The 20,053-nt window shown below is 49.2% G+C and overlaps 1 pseudogene; it reads right to left on the reverse strand.

The window, feature by feature from the left end:
* Positions 1 to 20,053, reverse strand: part of LOC130357471 (cryptochrome-1-like) — a 70,575-nt pseudogene that overhangs the window by 6,397 nt on the left and 44,125 nt on the right.

A 20,053-nucleotide genomic window follows, 5' to 3' on the forward strand; every position in this document is an offset into this window, starting at 1 on the left:
ACCGGAAGTAACATATTCATATTTTGTTGATGCAGCACCTTACATCTAAGAATCAGTAGAAATCCAGAGGTTGGATCCCAACTGATCACGAAGTAATGGCATCTTCAAGTTTTACACCATCACTTGATAAAGTTTAAACAATCCCTTTAATGAATTCCTTAGAAAATTCATGCTCTGCCAACTCTCCAATATTGCTGAATTTCTCTTTATATTTTAGCCCAGAGCTGCATTCACAGTTCTGCCTTATTGAAAACAGTTAATAATGGTACAAGCATAAATTATGGGAAAAGTGCAGGCTGTGGATTATAAGTGTCAGGATTCGGCAGGCTGGAGGTGGATCCTCTGTGTCAGAGAGGGATTGGCGTGGACCGTGTCGGTGGACCGGTTCTAAGTTGCTACTGGTTTTCACCAGAGCCCGCCGCAAAGCGGGATGGTCTTGCAGCGGCGGTAGCAACCAGGTCGTATTCACCGGCAACGGCTCAACCTCTCTGACTGCTGAGATAGGCGCGGTACAAGGGATTAGACAAGAGCAAGGTCGGACATAGCAGAAGGTCAGGGCAGGCAGCAAGGATCGTAGTCAGGGGCAACGGCAAAAGGTCTGGAACACTGGCTAGGGATACACAAGGAACGCTTTCACTGGCACAATGGCAACAAGATCCGGCGAGGAAGTGCAGCGCGCGCTGGGACAGCACAGACGGGGAGCGAGTCTGGTGAGCGGGTCGGGATGCGCACCGCGAGCGGGCGCGTCCTGCATTGCGAATCGCATCTCTGCTAGGGACATTATTGCAGCGCACCCGGTCAGCGGGTCTGACCGGGGCGCTGCGAACAGGAGAACGTTTTGAGCGCTGCGGGGAGGAGCGGGGACCCGGAGCGCTCGGCGTAACAATAAGGATTCACGTTCACACTGAGGCAACACTGATGATGAGAATATAGCTCAATTTTTTGCATGTGACGTGTTTAGCAGTAATTTTTCGCATTTTGAAGAAAATTTAAATAAAGTGCCTTTGAAGGGATACCAAATTGTCAGTTTTGTAAAAATACAAACAAGCACATTTATTCAATCTGAGCACAGCTCCCAACCGTCCCGGATCTGGCGGGACATTCCCGTTTTTGGGGGCCTGTCCCACCGTCCCTGAACATCCCCCTCATATCCTGCTTCTGTGATTTCCCAGCTCAGCACTAAGCTTGCAGAGAGAGGCAGTAGCGCTGATGCAAAGAGCCCCTGCAAGATAGCTACTCACTGTAAAGAGCCGAGCCTGGAGCTCCCACAGGGAGGGTCATCACATGATGAGGAAGGAGTAGTGCAGATTAGAGTGTACCAGAGTGGCCTCTAGCAGAGGCGGCTCTCTAATTAGGCGAGTTAGGCCTCGCGCTAAATGGGGCCTCGCGGCCACCTAAATCGTGTAATTAGCCCGTTCCCATTTATAAATGTCATGATGTGCAGGTAGTTTGCGCATCATGAGATTTATATATGTCATGCAGTTAAAACGGCGATGCGGTAGACAACTTTGTTGTTACCAGCGGGGGACAACTTCTGCAAGCCCCCCCAGGACCATCTGTAAATGGTCCTGGTCAGCGATCACTGTGATTGGTCCCTGTGGACCAATCACAGTGATCGCTGACTGGGGGGGTTAAAATTCAGATCCCCCTGCTCTTCCCGCCCTAGAAGTTGGGCAGAGCAGGGGAACAGGATCCCGGGAGCTGCAGGGGGACCGCAGCACATACCTGCAGAGGGACTGGCGGGGACGGCGCGGCAGTAAGGACCGGAGACCGGCGGCAGGCACACATGGAGGCGGCGGCGGCAGGCAAGTCTAGAAGGCAGCGGCGACAGGGAAGTGGAAGCAGCAGTGAAGATCGCCATAAAGTGATATTCACTGCTGCTTCTAGAAGTTTCAAAACTACAACTCCCAGCATGTCCAGACAGCCTTTGACTGTCTGGGCATGCTGGGAGTTGTAGTTTTGCAACATCTGTGCAGTGGTCTCCAATCTGTACTCTTCCAGATGTTGTAAAACTACAACTCTCAGCATGCCCAGACAGTCCATAAATGCTGGGAGTTGTAGTTCTGTAACATCTGGCCCTTCAGATGTTGCCAAACTACAACTCCCAGCATGCCTGGGCAGTCTAGGCATGCTTGGAGTTGAAGTTTTGCAACAGCTGGAGGCACACGGGTTGGGAAACACTGAGTTAGGAGACAATGTTTCTCAACCAGTGTGCCTCCAGTTGTTGCAAAACTACAACTACCTGCATGCCCAGACAGCCAAAGGGCAATGCTGGGAGTTGTAGTTTTGCAACAACTTGAGGAGAACAGTTGGGAGACCGCTAAGTAGTGGTGTCCAAACTGTAGCCCACCAGATTTTGCAGAACTACAACTCCCAGCATGCCCTGACTGTCTGTGAATAAAGAGTCCACAACCAGTTATGGGAAAACAAAGGCTTTACTGAATAGAATACAGGTGTAATTATCTTAGCAGCTAAAGCCAGAATTCCCAGAGAGGTGACCAGTACCCAGAGGACCCCGCAGCTTGATGGACGAATACTTGTAATAAACTTGACTTTGACTTGTAGTTTAGACATGACTGGTATTATGTGCAGGACTTGACTAACTTCAGTGACAGCGGACATAGACTTGTAGACTTACTGAAGAGTTGTAGCCTTGCGGAACTCCAGATGCTGATCAATGTCCTGAGATTCTCTGGTAGCTGCTTCAGCAAAGACTTAGGGGGAGATTTATCAAAACCTGTGCAGAAGAAAAGTTGCCAGTTGCCCATAGCAACCAATCAGATTGCTTCTTTCATTTTTAACAAGGCCTCTGCAAAATGAAAGAAACCATCTGATTGGTTGCTATGGGCAGCTAGACAACTTTTTCTTTGCACAGGTTTTGATAAATCTCCCCCTTAGATGTTATCTCTCAGAAGAGTCTGAGGGAAGAGAGTGAATTAAGATGGCTTCCCCTTATATAGTGAGGGGGCTGGGCTATAGCCCATTGGTCAAGCTGTGGGTCATAGGTTAAACCTGGTGGTCTCTGGGATTACATATTGCAACAAATCATATAACAGTATAACATAACATGTGATCAGCTTACTCACAAAGGTCCTTGGAGTCCTCACAAAGGTCCTATATACTATCTCTACATTAGAATCCTATCTATGGTCTTAAGGTAACATACACCACATTTAATAAACTAGCAAGATAACACAAGGAGTCCCTGCAGGGGAGCCCCCAGGTCACTGAGGGACTCAACCTAACAGGTCGACCACGTTTTTGCCTGCGGTCGGGAAACCGCATACGGCCGAAAACGAAGCCGACCGGAGGCTGCGGTTCACTCCGGTCGGCTCATAGACATGCATTAAATACGGTTCCCGAATACGGCTGAGTGCGGGCGCCGCAATTAAGCCCCGCTCCCCTTCTCCCAGCCGTATACGGGAACCGTAGTTAACAAAACGTGGGGTGAACCCAGCCTAATACAGACACCACAAATCTATCATGGGATGCAGTGAGCACTGACCTTAAAGGGGTACTCCGCTGCTCAGCATTTGGAACAAAAGTTGAGATCCCCGCACTGCCCACTCTGTAAGTCTGGGCAGAGTGGGGCAAAGATGGCGGCGGCGGTTACGGCGGCAGACAGCAGGGGACCGGTGGCGAGAAGGATCGGCAGCAGCAAAATGCAGGCGGCAGTGGCTGAGACAGAGGCAGCAGTGAAGATTTGGTAAGTAACAATGGTCCTCGCCCACCCTGGTAACGTCAGGCTGTTACTGTTTGGTTGGTATTTGGCTGAGAATAAAAATAGGGGGGACCTTATGCGTTTTTTTTAATATTTAATTATTTATTTTAAAAAAACGCATAGGGTCCCCTATGCCAACCAAATGCCAACCAAACAGCAACAGCCTGACGTTATCAGGGTGGACGAGGACCATTGTTACTCTTCCCGGCACCCCTGTGGCGTTGGGTACCGGGGTAATAATTGGGGGGTTAGCGCTAGCTGTTTTTGTGGCTAACGCTAAGCCTGGCTTAGTAATGGACTTCCTCTATAAGACAGCTTCCACTACTAATCCTGTCAAGTAAAGTAAGGAAAAAACACAACAGGTTTAAAAAAAAATTTATTACAAAAAACACTCCCCCACAAGCCCTCGTTAACCATTTTATTAAAATCAAACAAAGAAAAACGCTGGTCATCGAAGGAGTCCACTGAATCCGAAAGAGTCCACAGGATACACGGATCTGAAATGAGAAGAGAAAAAAAAATACAAAAAGTAGTATATTTATTATCACCTGCTCGCACATCTCCCGCCCCGCACGACTACAACTCCCAGCATGCCCTTACAGTAAGGAAATGCTGGGAGTTAGAGTTGTGTGGTGCAGGAGATGTGTGGGCAAGTGACAAGCTTGTCCCCTGCCCCCAGCTGCAGGACTACAACTCCCAGCATTCCCTTACAGTAAGGACATGCTGGGAGTTGTAGTCCTGCAGCTGGGGGCAGGGGACAAGCTTGTCATTCGCCTGCACTGCACAACTACAACTCCGAGCATGTCCTTACAGTAAGGGCATGCTGGGAGTTGTAGTCCTGCAAAGAGAGACACACACAGAGACACACACACACACACAGTCAGAGAGACACACAACACACTCACAGACACACGCACACAGAGTCACACACAGTCACACAAACAGTCACACACAGTCACATAAACACAGAGTCACACACACATAGAGTCACACACAGTCACACATACATAGTCACACACACACAGTCACACACAGACAGAGACACACAGGCAGAGATAGAGACAGACAGAGAGACAGACACACACACTCACTCCCACTCACTCTCATCCAGCGCAGCGCTCCTTCTCTCCGGAGGACGGGGGGACGTCCAAAGACGTGGGAGCGGAGGCCGGCGAACCGGGGGGGGGGGGGGGGGATTTGGGTGAAGGCCGTTGGGTGGGGGGGAGGGCTGGTGGGGGCAGAGGCCGGGCACAGAGACCGGGCACAGTGCAGGTGAAGGCCGGGGGGTATGTGTTACAGACATGCACAGCGGAGGTGAAAGCCGTGGGGGAAGGGGGGGGTTGGGGGGGTGCTGATGGACCCCCCTGACAGACTCCTATATCCCCTAATGTTATGTCAATGTTCCGGTCGGGTCCTGTGATTGGCTGCTGGTCCTGGCCAATCACAGGACCCAGCGGGAAATGTGAAATGACAGCAGGGGATTTTGAAGTCTGTGGCGCCAGTATATGTTATAAGGAGCCCGGGCTGACAGTACAGTGCAGCCGCCCGGGCTCCTGATACTGCCTCCCCGCTACCCTCACTTAATAATGATGGGGACACTGATATACATCCCCCCCCCTTGTCTCCCGCCCGCGCCGCTCTGCTCCCGCTGCTACAAGACTACAACTCCAAGCGTGTCCTCACTGTAAGGGCATGCTGGGACTTGTAGTCTTGCAACAGTTAGCAGACAGATGGGAGTTGTGTGGCGCTGGCAGGTGAGAGGGGTGGGATGTAAATTACTGCAGTGTCCCTGTAGCGAAGTGAGGGTAGCGGTGGAGAAAGTATGTCGGAGCACGGGCGGCAGTATCTTTTCCTGCTCCATGCTGGAGTAAATATAGTCAATTTTTACGGCCGTTGCGACATTTTATTGCGCAGCTGTCGCAGTTAATAAATACCTGACTAAACCAAATCCATTTTGAAAAATTTAATACGTAAGCAAGTTTGAATTTTCTTGCTTTTCTTCTTCTTCACGCAAATTGTCGCATGAAAACACACGCAGTTGCGACAATTTTGCGACAATTATAGTAAAGAAAACATGACTAAACCCCTTGATAAATGTCGCCCATTGTGTCTTCCTCAAAGAGCCTGAGCAAACTGCAGGTGTCACGTATGAGCTGCCACTGGTTCACATTGACGTTACACAGGAGAGTACCCCTATCCGCTTGGATCATCAAGAAATCGGTGATGGCTTTTCTCTGTTCGTACAGTTGGTCCAACATATGGAGGGTGGAATTCCAATGTGTGGCAATGTCACAAAACAGACTATGTTGGGGGATACCATTCTGACGCTGCAGCTCAAGGAGGGTGTGCTTTGCAATGTACGAGTGGCTGAAGTGCATGCAAAGTTTCCTTCCCATTGTTAGGATGTCTTGCACCCTAACAGGAACTGCTTGACAACAAGATTTATCATGTGTGCACGTCCAAGATGTTCTTCCTGTTGACGGCCATGCACCGATTTCTTTACGAATGATTTTTAGCAGTTCCTCCCCTGTGTGACTCTTTTTGCCAAGGCAAACCATGTGAAGAACAGCGTGACACCGCCGTGCCCTGCACACATGGTATGCTGAAGGGCCTCAGACTTCTCTGGGCAGTGGAGGCTGAGGACACGGTGGAGGATGAGGGGGCGGAGTCGCACACTGTCACAGGACCAATGTGCTGAGAGCGTGAAGGAGGAAGCGGCGTAACCTATCCAAGTTGGGGTTGTGGCTGTGCAGCAACCACATTTACCCAGTGGGCCATAAAGGACATGTATTGTCCCTGATCGTAGTTACAGCTCCAGACGTCGGCACTGCCGTGCACTTTGGTACACACCGACAGGCTCAAGGACTGAACCATCTTCTCTTCCACAAAATAGTGCAGGGCTGGAAATTATGGCTTGGCAATCTCCACCTCGGCTCGGCACAAGCCATCAATTCTCTGAAGGTGCAGAGTCCACCACTTGAACAACTTAGACGGGAGCACATTCAGCTTCTGCTCCATTGGATGAGTGGGCGCATACTGTTGTCTCTTGGACATGGCTTCGTGGATGGATTGTTGGTGGATTGGCAGACTAAAAGTGGGAGGAGCAGGAGCATCTTGAGTGATAGAAGGAGGGTATGACACACAGCTCCCTTCGGCTGAGGTGGTGGAGCCTTGGCTGGCTGAAAGAGGGAGCGGCGTGCCACTGGGTGATGCAGCAGGCTGGACCACTACATCTGAACCACGGTTCTCCCAGGCCGCTTTATGGTGGCGAAGCATATGTTGACGCAGGGCCGTGTTGCCAACATTGGGATCCTGGCCACGCTTCCCCTTCTGCCGACATATCTTGCATATGGCTATGTGAATCTCCTCCGGATGCTTGATGAAAAACTGCCATGCCGCCGAGTAGTTTCCCACCAACAGTCCGTGCTAATTGACTGCTACTGCCGCCGTGTCCAGGAACCCTTTCCGGGAAGGTAGGCTGCCGCAATGCAGGTGTTCTCCCCCGGGCACGTTTGTCTCCAGAATTTCCACTTCTGCCACTACACTGACTGCCAATTATGGTACCGCCTTGATGGCTCAGCTGCTGCCTCACGGGCAACCTGCAACTCTCTTCTCCTGATGATGATGAAGCCCCTTCTGCACCCGGCTCCCAATTGCGATCGGCTTCATCTTCATCAACAAGTGTCTGCACGTCACAGATGTCCTCCTCAGGTTCCTCAACAGAGTCTGCTTCAGGACCCTGAACCCTGGCAACACCGCCTCCCACGTCACTCTCCTCATCACTACTTGCCCGCCTAGCGGAGGAAGCAGCGGATGTCTCCTCCACTTCTTGGCTGGGAAGAAGCTGCTGACTTTCCTCTATTAGATCGTCCTCAGTGAATAGTAGAGCTGAACCCACAGCATAAGATACTTCTGAAGGAGAGAGGTATAGGACAGAGGAAATGGGAGGACAGGGACTGCTCCCGGGCCATGCCAACTGAGGGTTGTGTCTGAGGAACCCACCAACTGTTGACTGGGGGTGTCAGATGTCACTTATGATGAAGTGGATGACCGTGTTAACCAATCGACGACGGCAGATGGGTTGCTGGTCGAGACACAACCCCTAGCTGATAACGGGAGCTCAGGCCTCTTGCCGCGACTGCGACGCTGATGTGACTAGGAGGATGTTAAACGCTTCTGGAATGCGGTTTTCTCTGCTGTAACACACACACACAGGCTGTCCATCCTATCTCTCTGCAGTGTAATGAATGAAGTGGCTGGCCGCAATATGGCTGCCAATTATATAGGGCTGTGACATCACAGGAGTGACTGGCTGCTGATAGGCTGCATCCTGTATGTGATTCAGGGTCATCCCGCCTACTTCCGCCTACTTCCCTTCCCGCCTTGCCTTCCTGCCTTCCCAGCGTTCCTTGCTCCATGTACTGACATGTGGAACCTCCATTTTATATGCCCTGGAGCCTTGAACGCTGTAAAATGGAGTTTAATGAAGCAATTCGCATGATAGAATCGTGGCAATATTCGCATTCGTTGCGAATCGAATATTTCCTGAAATTCGTAAAGAATTTGGGTACGTCAGCTTCAATTCGCTCATCTCTAGTGGTCAGATTTGCAAAAAATGGCTGCGTCCTTAAGGGGTTAAGTGTAGATTTCAAATCCACACTGTCAATTGGTGTTGTTACGCCGAGCGCTCCGGGTCCCCGCTCCTCCCCGGAGCGCTCGCAACATCCTCGCTACTGCAGCGCCCCGGTCAGATCTACTGACCGGGTGCGCTGCGATACCGCCCCCAGCCGGGATGCGATTCGCGATGCGGGTGGCGCCCGCTCGCGATGCGCACCCCGGCTCCCGTACCTGACTCGCTCTCCGTCGGTCCTGTCCCGGCGCGCGCGGCCCCGCTCCCTAGGGCGCGCGCGCGCCGGGTCTCTGCGATTTAAAGGGCCACTGCGCCACTGATTGGCGCAGTTGGTCTAATTAGTGTGTTCACCTGTGCACTCCCTATGTATACCTCACTTCCCCTGCACTCCCTCGCCGGATCTTGTTGCCATTGTGCCAGTGAAAGCGTTTCCTAGTGTGTTCCTAGCCTGTGTTCCAGACCTCCTGCCGTTGCCCCTGACTACGATCCTTGCTGCCTGCCCCGACCTTCTGCTACGTCCAACCTTGCTCTTGTCTACTCCCTTGTACCGCGCCTATCTTCAGCAGTCAGAGAGGTTGAGCCGTTGCTAGTGGATACGACCTGGTTACTACCGCCGCTGCAAGACCATCCCGCTTTGCGGCGGGCTCTGGTGAATACCAGTAGTAACTTAGAACTGGTCCACTAGCACGGTCCACGCCAATCCCTCTCTGGCACAGAGGATCCACCTCCTGCCAGCCGAATCGTGACAGTAGATCCGGCCATGGATCCCGCTGAAGTTCCACTGCCAGTTGTCGCCGACCTCACCACGGTGGTCGCCCAGCAGTCGCAACAAATAGCGCAACAAGGCCACCAGCTGTCTCAACTGACCGTGATGCTACAGCAGCTACTACCACAGCTTCAGCAATCATCTCCTCCGCCAGCTCCTGCACCTCCTCCGCAGCGAGTGGCCGCTTCCGGCCTACGACTATCCTTGCCGGATAAATTTGATGGGGACTCTAAGTTTTGCCGTGGCTTTCTTTCGCAATGTTCCCTGCACTTGGAGATGATGTCGGACCAGTTTCCTACTGAAAGGTCTAAGGTGGCTTTCGTAGTCAGCCTTCTGTCTGGGAAAGCTCTGTCATGGGCCACACCGCTCTGGGACCGCAATGACCCCGTCACTGCCTCTGTACACTCCTTCTTCTCGGAAATTCGAAGTGTCTTTGAGGAACCTGCCCGAGCCTCTTCTGCTGAGACTGCCCTGCTGAACCTGGTCCAGGGTAATTCTTCCGTTGGCGAGTACGCCATCCAATTCCGTACTCTTGCTTCCGAATTATCCTGGAATAATGAGGCCCTCTGCGCGACCTTTAAAAAAGGCCTATCCAGCAACATTAAAGATGTTCTGGCCGCACGAGAAATTCCTGCTAACCTGCATGAACTCATTCATCTAGCCACTCGCATTGACATGCGTTTTTCCGAAAGGCGTCAGGAGCTCCGCCAGGATATGGACTTTGTTCGCACGAGGCGTTTTTTCTCCCCGGCTCCTCTCTCCTCTGGTCCTCTGCAATCCGTTCCTGTGCCTCCCGCCGTGGAGGCTATGCAAGTTGACCGGTCTCGCTTGACACCTCAAGAGAGGACACGACGCCGCATGGAGAATCTTTGCCTGTACTGTGCCGGTACCGAACACTTCCTGAAGGATTGTCCTATCCGTCCTCCCCGCCTGGAAAGACGTACGCTGACTCCGCACAAAGGTGAGACAGTTCTTGATGTCAACTCTGCTTCTCCACGCCTTACTGTGCCTGTGCGGATATCTGCCTCTACCTTCTCCTTCTCTACTATGGCCTTCTTGGATTCCGGATCTGCAGGAAATTTTATTTTGGCCTCTCTCATCAACAGGTTCAACATCCCGGTGACCAGTCTCGCCAGACCCCTCTACATCAATTGTGTTAACAATGAAAGATTGGACTGTACCGTGCGTTACCGCACGGAGCCCCTCCTAATGTGCATCGGACCTCATCACGAAAAAATTGAGTTTTTGGTCCTCTCCAATTGCACTTCCGAAATTCTCCTTGGACTACCGTGGCTTCAACGCCATTCCCCAACCCTTGATTGGTCCACAGGAGAGATCAAGAGCTGGGGTACTTCTTGTTTCAAGGACTGTCTTAAACAGGTTCCCAGTACTCCCTGCCGTGACCCTGTGGGTTCCCCTGTAACCGGTCTCCCTAAGGCTTATATGGACTATGCTGACGTATTTTGCAAAAAACAAGCTGAGACTTTACCTCCTCACAGGCCTTATGACTGTCCTATTGACCTCCTCCCGGGCACTACTCCACCCCGGGGCAGAATTTATCCTCTGTCCGCCCCAGAGACTCTTGCTATGTCTGAATACATCCAGGAAAATTTAAAAAAGGGGTTTATCCGCAAATCCTCCTCTCCTGCCGGAGCTGGATTTTTCTTTGTGTCCAAAAAAGATGGCTCCCTACGTCCTTGCATTGATTACCGCGGACTTAATAAAATCACGGTAAAGAACCGCTACCCCCTACCTCTTATCTCAGAACTCTTTGATCGCCTTCAAGGTGCCCACATCTTTACCAAACTGGACTTAAGAGGTGCTTATAATCTCATCCGCATCAGGGAGGGGGACGAATGGAAAACTGCATTTAACACCAGAGATGGACACTTTGATTATCTAGTCATGCCCTTTGGCCTGTGCAACGCCCCTGCCGTCTTCCAAGACTTTGTTAATGAAATTTTTCGTGATCTCTTATATTCCTGTGTTGTTGTGTATCTGGACGATATTCTGATTTTTTCTGCCAACTTAGAAGAACATCGCCAGCATGTCCGCATGGTTCTTCAGAGACTTCGAGACACTTTATGCCAAAATGGAGAAATGTCTGTTTGAATGTCAATCTCTTCCTTTCCTAGGATACTTGGTCTCTGGCCAGGGACTACAAATGGACCCAGATAAACTCTCTGCCGTCTTAGATTGGCCACGCCCCTACGGACTCCGTGCTATCCAACGTTTTTTGGGGTTCGCCAATTATTACAGACAATTTATTCCACATTTTTCCACTATTGTGGCTCCTATCGTGGCTTTAACCAAGAAGAATGCCAATCCTAAGTCCTGGTCTCCCCAAGCGGAAGACGCATTTAAACGGCTCAAGTCTGCCTTTTCTTCTGCTCCCGTGCTCTCCAGACCTGACCCATCTAAACCCTTCCTATTGGAGGTTGATGCCTCCTCAGTGGGAGCTGGAGCGGTCCTTCTACAAAAAAATTCTTCCGGGCATGCTGTTACTTGTGGTTTTTTTTCTAGGACCTTCTCTCCGGTGGAGAGGAACTACTCCATCGGGGATCGAGAACTACTGGCCATTAAATTGGCACTTGAGGAATGGAGGCATCTGCTGGAGGGATCAAAATTTCCAGTTATCATTTACACCGATCACAAGAGTCTCTCCTATCTCCAGTCTGCCCAATGGCTGAATCCTCGCCAGGCCAGGTGGTCGTTGTTCTTTGCCCGTTTTAACTTTGAAATTCATTTTCGCCCTGCCGACAAGAACATTAGGGCCGATGCCCTCTCTCGTTCCTCGGATGCCTCGGAAGTAGAGGTCTCTCCGCAACACATCATTCCTCCTGACTGTCTGATCTCCACTTCTCCAGTCTCCATCAGGCAAACTCCTCCAGGGAAGACCTTCGTTTCTCCACGCCAACGTCTCGGGATTCTCAAATGGGGTCACTCCTCCCACCTCGCAGGCCATGCGGGCATCAAAAAGTCCTTGCAACTCATCTCTCGTTTCTATTGGTGGCCGACTCTGGAGACGGATGTTGTTGATTTTGTGCGGGCCTGTACTGTCTGTGCCCGGGATAAGACTCCTCGCCAGAAGCCTGCTGGTCTCCTTCATCCTCTGCCTGTCCCCGAACAGCCTTGGTCTCTGATTGGTATGGACTTTATTACAGACTTACCCCCATCCCGTGGCAACACTGTTGTTTGGGTGGTCGTTGATCGATTTTCCAAGATGGCACATTTTATTCCTCTTCCTGGTCTTCCTTCAGCGCCTCAGTTGGCAAAACAATTTTTTGTACACATTTTTCGTCTTCACGGTTTGCCCACGCAGATCGTCTCGGATAGAGGCGTCCAATTCGTGTCAAAATTCTGGAGGGCTCTCTGTAAACAACTCAAGATTAAATTAAACTTCTCTTCTGCTTATCATCCTCAATCCAATGGGCAAGTAGAAAGAATTAACCAGGTCCTGGGTGACTATTTACGGCATTTTGTTTCCTCCCGCCAGGATGACTGGGCAGATCTTCTACCATGGGCCGAATTCTCGTACAACTTCAGAGTCTCTGAATCTTCTGCTAAATCCCCATTTTTCGTGGTGTACGGCCGTCACCCTCTTCCCCCCCTCCCTACTCCCTTGCCCTCTGGTTTGCCCGCTGTGGATGAAGTGACTCGTGATCTTTCCACCATATGGAAAGAGACCCAAAATTCTCTTTTACAGGCTTCATCTCGCATGAAAAAGTTTGCCGATAAGAAAAGAAGAGCTTCCCCCATTTTTGCTCCCGGAGACAAGGTATGGCTCTCCGCTAAATATGTCTGCTTCCGTGTCCCCAGTTACAAACTGGGACCACGCTATCTGGGTCCTTTCAAAATCTTGTGCCAAATTAATCCTGTCTCTTACAAACTTCTTCTTCCTCCTTCTCTTCGTATTCCCAATGCCTTTCATGTCTCTCTCCTTAAACCACTCATCATCAACCGTTTCTCTCCCAAACTTGTTTCTCCCACTCCTGTTTCCGGTTCTTCTGACATCTTCTCCGTGAAGGAGATACTGGCCTCCAAGACGGTCAGAGGGAAAAAAAATTTTTGGGTTGATTGGGAGGGCTGTGGTCCTGAAGAGAGATCCTGGGAACCTGAGGACAACATCCTAGACAAAAGTCTGGTCCTCAGGTTCTCAGGCTCCAAGAAGAGGGGGAGACCCAAGGGGGGGGTACTGTTACGCCGAGCGCTCCGGGTCCCCGCTCCTCCCCGGAGCGCTCGCAACATCCTCGCTACTGCAGCGCCCCGGTCAGATCTACTGACCGGGTGCGCTGCGATACCGCCCCCAGCCGGGATGCGATTCGCGATGCGGGTGGCGCCCGCTCGCGATGCGCACCCCGGCTCCCGTACCTGACTCGCTCTCCGTCGGTCCTGTCCCGGCGCGCGCGGCCCCGCTCCCTAGGGCGCGCGCGCGCCGGGTCTCTGCGATTTAAAGGGCCACTGCGCCACTGATTGGCGCAGTTGGTCTAATTAGTGTGTTCACCTGTGCACTCCCTATGTATACCTCACTTCCCCTGCACTCCCTCGCCGGATCTTGTTGCCATTGTGCCAGTGAAAGCGTTTCCTAGTGTGTTCCTAGCCTGTGTTCCAGACCTCCTGCCGTTGCCCCTGACTACGATCCTTGCTGCCTGCCCCGACCTTCTGCTACGTCCGACCTTGCTCTTGTCTACTCCCTTGTACCGCGCCTATCTTCAGCAGTCAGAGAGGTTGAGCCGTTGCTAGTGGATACGACCTGGTTACTACCGCCGCTGCAAGACCATCCCGCTTTGCGGCGGGCTCTGGTGAATACCAGTAGTAACTTAGAACCGGTCCACTAGCACGGTCCACGCCAATCCCTCTCTGGCACAGAGGATCCACCTCCTGCCAGCCGAATCGTGACAGGTGTGTTGGATCTGCTGTAGGTGTTGCAGATTTTGCGGCAAATCTGGTGCAAAATTTGCAGCTGCAAACTTTAAATACATACTGCAGCATTTTTTTTACTTTACAATAATAGCATATTCATCCCCAAATGCGGATTTAAATACAGATGCTGCGGAATTCTGCTGCAACATATCTACAGTCTGTAGCCATACTCAAACTGTGATCATATTTAGTTTAAAATTACAAAACAAAGATATATCACTAGAGATGTCGCGAATTGTTCGCCGGATCAAACATATGTGAAGTTCGATCCGCCCCCTATACTTTAACATTGCGGTAAATTTTGACCCTGTAAGTCAGAGTCAGCAGACACATTACAGCCAATCAGCAGCAGTCCCTCCCTTCTAGACCCTCCTACCTCCTGCACGCACACCGTTTTATCTTCATTCGGCATGCTGCAGGCTTAGAAAGTGGAGGGACAGAGAAGCTGCTCCTGCTGTAATAGGGAAAGCGATAGCTAGGTTGCTGCTAGGTGGTGTATTCAGGGTCCACTTTACTCCTAAAGCACTAGTCTAACATCTGCTTTAAGGACAGCACCCAAAAAAAAGCCCTTTTTAGGGCTCAAATATGAGTCCGTGTGTCTTGCAACAGCTGGAGGCACCCTGGTTGGGAGGGAACCGCTGGTTAAAAGGTGCACTCCAGTGTAAAACTTAACTTCCTTCAAGCAACTAACTACAGTATTAAAAGGTCTATAAGTTCAGTCCGTGTGTCTTGCAACAGCTGGAGGCACCCTGGTTGGGAGGGGACCACTGGTTAAAAGGGGTACTCCAGTATAAAACTTAAGTTCCTTCAAGCAACTAACTACAGTATTAAAAGGTCTATAAGTTCAGTCCGTGTGTCTTGCAACAGCTGGAGGAACCCTGGTTTTGAGGGAACCGCTGGTTAAAAGGGGTACTCCGGTGTAAAACTTAATTTCCTTCAAGCAACTAACTACAGTATTAAAAGAGCTATAAGTTCAGTACGTGTGTCTTGCAACTGCTGGAGGCACCCTGGTTGGGGACCTATGCTTAAAAGGGGATCTCCACTGCAACCTTTTTTACAGTTGTTCAAAAAAAAATACTTTTTTGGCTGTAAAATAAAACCAGTCAGTTCACGTCACAGTTGTGAGTTTTTTTGTCTGCAAGGCTAATTGTGTCACCCTAGTGCAAATCACATTTGGTGTCAAGTTGTTAAAAAAAAATACCTTTTTTGGCTGTGAAATAAAACCAGTCAGTTCACGTCACAGTTGTGAGTTTTTTTGCCTGCAGGGCTAATTATGTCACCCTAGTGCAAGTCACATTTGGTGTGACAGTTGTTCAAATAAAAAATAAAAACTTTTTTGGCTGTGAAATAAAACCAGTCAGTTCAAGTCACAGTTGTGAGTTTTTTTTTGCCTGCAGGGCTAATTGTGTAACCCTAGTGCAAATCACATTTGATGTGACAGTTGATCAAATAAAATAAAAAATACCTTTTTTGCCTGGGAAATAAAACCAGTCAGTTCACATCACAGATGTAAGTTTTTTTTGCCAGCAGGGCTAATTGTGTCACCCTATTGCAAATCACATTTGGTGTGAAACTTGTGCAAATAAATAAAAATATACCTTTTTTGGCTGTGAAATAAAACCAGTCAGTTCATGTCACAGTTGGGAGTTTTTGGGCCTGCTGGGCTCATTGTCACACTAGTGCAAATCATATGTGGGTTGACAGTTTTGTAAATTAGAAAAAAAATACCTTTTTTGGCTGTGAAATAAAATCAGTCACTTCACTTCACACTTGGGAGTATTTTGGCCCTTAGGGCTCATTGTCACACTAGTGCAAATCATATGTGGTGTGACCGTAGTGTAAATTTGAAAAAAAAAATCCTTTTTTTGGCTGTGAAATAAAATCAGTTTTTATTTTATTTATTTTATTTTTTATTTACAAAAGGCAATCCCCAAACGGTAGTAATCGCATGTCTGGCACACAGTGTTGGGGCAAGGGTCCATCTGACCACTGATACCTGGTCTGCAAAGCATGGTCAGGGCAGGTATATGACCTACACTGCACATTGGGTAAACCTGGTGACGCTGTGCAGGGTTGGATTTTGAATGAAGACGGGCCTCTTGAAGCTGATTGGTCGCTCACTGCTGGATGGTATGGGGGAGACCAATCAGGAACGTGCCGTACATGGCTGTGTACAGTTACGCTGTCATAGGAAAAAGTCGGTGAGTCGGTGTCATCCAAACATGGGCATGGGAATGGTAGGCTTAACTCTGATTGGCTGTTCGGGATGTCGAGTGAGCCAATCAGAGAGGGGACATATGAGTTCAGGTTGCAAGTCTTTCAAATCTTTCAGCCAATCGCTGCTGGGCAGGTCCGGGTGGCGACCAATCAGGTTAAAGACGTATAATTCCTCTTTGGGGGATTCCTAGAGGTATCAGCGGCAAATCTTTTTTGAAGAATTCGGCCAATCGCTGCTGGGCAGGTCCGGGCGGTGACCAATCAGGGATGAAACGTGCATTTCCTCTTTGGAGAATTCCAAGAGGCATCGGCGACAACTCTTTTTTGACGAATCTGACCAATCACATTCCGTCTGGGTAAGGTGGCGACCAAGGATGACTTGCATGACTTATCCGCCACCAACTATGGTTCAAGCCGCAATGTTTTAGGGCACTTTCTGGCTGGGAAACAAACAGAAATTTTTCTGGCTGGTGCTGCAACAATACCAAATTTTTCAGCCATGTGTACATGCCTAATTTTTCTGGTACTCTCTGCTGACACCTCTGTCCATCATGCCAGTGAGGCGCTTGATTTGCGACAGCCCAACACGTTGGAATTCAACACTCCTAATGTTCAACCGCCTGCTCCAACAAGAAAAAGCCGTTAACGAATATTTGTATGACCGGGGTGCTAGGACATCATCTGCGGAGCTGGGAATTTTTTTTGCTACGTTGCTGGATGCTCATGCGCAATGCCTGTAGGCTCATGCGTCCTTTTGAGGAGGTGACAAACCTAGTCAGTCGCACCAAAGGCACCATCAGCGAAATCATACCATTTGTTTTCCTCCTGGAGTGTTCCCTGCGAAGAGTGCTGGATCAGGCAGTAGATGAGCGTGAAGAGGAAGAGTTGGGGTCACCATCACCACCAGAAACAGCCTTCCCAGCATCGCTTGCTGGACCTGCGGCAACGCTGGAAGAGGATTGCGAGGAAGAGGAGTCAGAGGAGGAACGTGGTTTTGAAGAGGAGGAGGAACACCAACCACAACAGGCATCCCAGGGTGCTCATTGTCACCTAGCATTTCATGTTTTATCTGTATCTTTGTGCTAGCAGTGTGCTGCTGTATTCTCCTGTTTATGTATATTCAGCCTAGCAGCGCACACCTGTATGCCAGGTCCATGCAGTAGTTTTGGTATCAGTAGTCCTTGTTTGTGTTATACATATGGGGGAGTGGCTACCTCCATGTTGGCTCCTGCACCCCACCCACCTCTATTAGGTGTGTATAAGGTGCTCGATGTCTCAGACCTTGCAATGCCTGTTAAACTGATTACACAGAGGCATATTCACAGTGTAGGGTCCGTCCCAATGAGGTCACCTTACCGTGGTGGGATGTTACAAACTATTTGGCCAAATTGTGAGCCAAGTACCTCACTTTTTCATTTTTTGCACTATAGCTGTATAGCATTTCATGTTTTATCTGCATCTTTGTGCCAGCAGTGTGCTGCTGTATTCTCCTGATATATATATAGACAAAGAATAAGTCAGCCAGCACTTTAGTTGATTCCAAACTATTATATGGACCTGGCCTACAGGTGCACGCTACTAGGCTAGATATACAGCAACAGAAGAATGCAGCAGCACACTGCCAGCACAAAGATATAGATGAAACATGAATATGCAGTTAAAACATGGAGAGCTATACAGCTATGGTGTAATAGATGCAAATGTGAAACTATGAAATAGTGAGGCACTTAGCTCTCCATGTTTTAACTGCATATTCATGTTTCATCTATATCTTTGTGCTGGCAGTGTGCTGCTGCATTCTTCTGTTGCTGTATATCTAGCCTAGTAGCGTGCACCTGTAGGCCAGGTCCATATAATAGTTTGGTATCAACTAAAGTGCTGGCTGACTTATTCTTTGTCTGTATTGCACATACGGGGGAGTGGCTTCCTCCATGTTGGCCTTGCACCCCACCCACCTCTATCAGGTGTGTATATAAGGTGTCTTGGATGTTCCAGACCCTGCCATGCTTACTGAACTGTTCACACAGAGGCATATTCACAGTGTAGGGTCCGTCCCAATGAGGTCACCTTATCGCGGTGGGATGGTCCAAGCTATTTGACCGCCGGTGGGGACAAATTTGCGAGCTAAGTGCCTCACTATTTCATAGTTTCACATTTGCATCTATTACACCATAGCTGTATAGCTCTCCATGTTTTAACTGCATATTCATGTTTCATCTATATCTTTGTGCTGGCAGTGTGCTGCTGCATTCTTCTGTTGCTGTATATCTAGCCTAGTAGCGTGCACATGTAGGCCAGGTCCATATAATAGTTTGGTATCAACTAAAGTGCTGGCTGACTTATTCTTTGTCTGTATTGCACATACGGGGGAGTGGCTACCTCCATGTTGGCCTTGCACCCCACCCACCTCTATCAGGTGTGTATATAAGGTGCCTTGGATGTTCCAGACCCTGCCATGCTTACTGAACTGTTCACACAGAGGCATATTCACAGTGTAGGGTCCGTCCCAATGAGGCCACCTTATCGCGGTGGGACGGTCCAAGCTATTTGACCGCCGGCGGGGACAAATTTTTCTTAACAGGATGTCCATCACCTACAGAAGTTGATACATAGCACTGAAATACACGTTTGGAACAATGTTTCAAGTTCAGTGAGGGTATTTGTATTTTATAACCATGAAAGTAAGAATAAATGTTTAGCATACATATATGTTGATTATACACTGTCATTGCTAAGTAGGCTGCCCCCTGCACCACAATCCTAGCAATGCATTATGTAGATTGAACTTTCCTAAATCTCTGGATTGAAGGTATTGGGGAGGAATTTTTCTAAATGCAATAATCTGGAAAAGGTGATAAACTTGCCAATGCTAAATTATTGCTTTAAAAGGGGTACTCCATTGCCTCAATGTTTGGTAAATTCTGTTCTGATCGCTGGGTGCGGGGGTAGTGACATCACGGACACTCTCCTTGTGATGTAATGCCCCGTCCCCTCAATGCAAGTTAATGGGAGGGAGGGTGGCAGTCACCATGCCCCCTCCCATAGATTTGTATTGAGGGGAGCGTGATGTAACATCACAATTGGCATGGCTGTGAAGTCACGACCTCCACAGCCCGCACCCAGCGTTCAAAACAAAATGTTCCAAACGTTGGGGCAGTGGAGTACACCTTTAAGGAACCATATTAAAAGTAGGGGTGGTTGAGGAGTTTTATTTTCAAGATATTTGTAGATTTAGTAATAGATGTACAGTGCCATTTAGCTACAGATCACACTTACCTTATAAAATTACCATCTGGGTCAGTTCGTTTTCCAAAGCGGACTAGACAAAATATACGTGTATAATGATGAAAAAAGGCGTTTGCTGAAAGCCAAGTCAAATTCCCTGCATTAATGCTGTAATCTGCATCTAACAGTTGAAACCAAATGGGACATTGCCCCGATAGATAAATCAGTATTTGAACTCCCCTTGCTACTTTCTTTTCCAAATTTTGCCACACATAATTGCATAAGGCTGTGTGCAGATGCTGTTTATTGGCCCATTGTTCCAGGCTTAACAAAAAAAGTGCAAAAGAGGTCAGCTTGTTTCTGCATTTGGTTCATTTTAGAACTGTACAGGAAGTGCTATATTGCAAACAAGTTATTTTAGGTTGAAAAAGTATCGGTCATTTAGAAATACTATTGACATTCCATGGAGACCCTTAAAAAAAAAAAACAATGGGAGTGTTCAGACCCTAACAGATTAGGAAAACAAGTAAGGAGAAGTCTGTACTTAGCGCACTCATTCCTGACTCTGCGT

Source organism: Hyla sarda, chromosome 2 (assembly GCF_029499605.1).
Source record: "Hyla sarda isolate aHylSar1 chromosome 2, aHylSar1.hap1, whole genome shotgun sequence".
Classification (NCBI taxonomy): Eukaryota; Metazoa; Chordata; class Amphibia; order Anura; family Hylidae; genus Hyla; species Hyla sarda.